Below are 1,795 nucleotides of genomic sequence, written 5' to 3'. Positions count from 1 at the left end.
AGGGACATCCATCTCCACCTACCTCCGAACCTATCACGTCGGAGATTACGTCGACATCAAGGTCAACGCCGTTTACAAAGCCATTGTCGTCGAGATGAACAAACAGGTATCACTTTAGGGATTTGGATATATATGCAATTTCATTGAATTGCTAATGCTTGGTGGTTAATAATCACAACAATTGTATGATTTATTTATAACTCTACCTCCGGCTATATGTAGAATTTGAGAAAAGTCACTGGAGTTTGGGACCTGCTTAATTGTTGATTTGTTTGGTTCAAGGAAAATGAAAGTTAGATTTAGGCAAACAGAGCTTGTATGCACCTGGATTCAAGGCATGTGACCACTGGAAGTGAAAACCATCTTGTATGCACCTGGATTCAAGGCATTTAGATTTAGGCAAACAGAGCTTGTATGCATCTTGGTTTAAGGAAAATGAAAGTTAAATTTAGTCAACAGAAAGTGAAATTCAATCAACAACAGAGGTCGCTGCGTTTTTTATCAGTTTCCTGATTTGTTCACCGCCGTTGATATCTAACAAATTGTTGTCTTAGTTTCATAGAAAAAGGGATTTGGATTTGGGGATGAACCAGAACCACTTCCTTTTGTTTTAGTTATTCAGTGATTTGATAAATAAAAGATTTATTTTACTTTTTTAAGGATTTTAATCAAAACTACGTAGTTTTGATGGGTTTGACGCGTAAGGTTATACGTCTAACAGCACCGTATTCACTTTTCTCATTTAATAAATATATATAAAATCGTATAACGGAAGTTTACTCTTTTCATTTTGGTCCAGTTTGTGTGAAAGAGAAGACCCTTGTTTCGCTTGGACATGCGAATAATTTTGTTTGGGCGTGAAAAGGAAAATAATTATTTTGATGTTGACCAATCCATGCAAATAAATTATTTTGATGTGACAATACAACTTTATGAACATGCATGTGAATAAGATGTGGTGTAATTGTGTTGTATGTGGGTCATGTCTACATTATTGTCCGGTTTATCTTTATCGGTACAAGATTTAATGATTTATGGTCACTTTTATTTACATGTATTAGGATATAAGGAGCTGTTAGACATATGAGAGTGGTAAACTAAAAAATCAACCAATAAGGTAGCGTTCGTTTCATAGAATGGAATAGAATTAGGAAGTTTTTCTTTGTAAAATTGATCTTGGTTGGGGGAGGGGGGAATTTGAAATCCCGTGAATTTCTTTAATCAATGAAATTTGTGACTATTTCAACATTCCTTAGAAATCCTTCACTCTAATGAAGGAATAGAATGGAATGTTGAAATAGTCACAAATTTCATTGATTAAAGAAATTCATATGATTTCAAATTCCTCCCTCCCCCAACCAAGATCAATTTTACAAAGAAAAACTTTCTAATTCCATTCCATTCCATGAAACGAACGCTACCTAAGAGTGTGCCATGTCAAAGTGGTAACTATGCTCAAAAGAGTTGACAATGGTTAGACACTTGGTGAAGTGGTACACTATTTTTAAAAAAAAGGAAAAAGGTGTAATTGGTTAAGATTAGAATAGACCCCACCCCACACTACCATCTCTCTCATACCCTCCCTTCACCACTTCGGCAAACCTACACCGATTTGGCAAACTTTTGAGTGGCAAACTATGTTGGCGGTGGTATTACCAATTGGCAAACTAAGTTTGCCACACTTAACCGTACCCCACTCCGTATACCCTTATGTGTGTAATTCGTATCATGTAATTGGCTGATCTAAATGTACCTCTTCTTACTAATTATACCTTCTTGTGAGCGAAGAAAATGC

General features: G+C 35.7%; 1 long non-coding RNA gene across 1 annotated transcript; it reads left to right on the top strand.

Annotated features, from left to right (window-relative positions):
• Positions 1-659, top strand: LOC118485539. Its single transcript, XR_004876576.1, has 2 exons — positions 1-106; positions 223-659. It is a non-coding gene; the product is annotated as an uncharacterized LOC118485539 (long non-coding RNA).
• Positions 660-1,795: the final 1,136 nt, after the last annotated feature.

The sequence above is a fragment of the Helianthus annuus genome, chromosome 13 (assembly GCF_002127325.2).
Source record: "Helianthus annuus cultivar XRQ/B chromosome 13, HanXRQr2.0-SUNRISE, whole genome shotgun sequence".
Lineage (NCBI taxonomy): Eukaryota > Viridiplantae > Streptophyta > Magnoliopsida > Asterales > Asteraceae > Helianthus > Helianthus annuus.
Note: the sequence above shows the minus strand (reverse complement) of the source record. Positions and strands in the feature narration are given on the sequence as shown.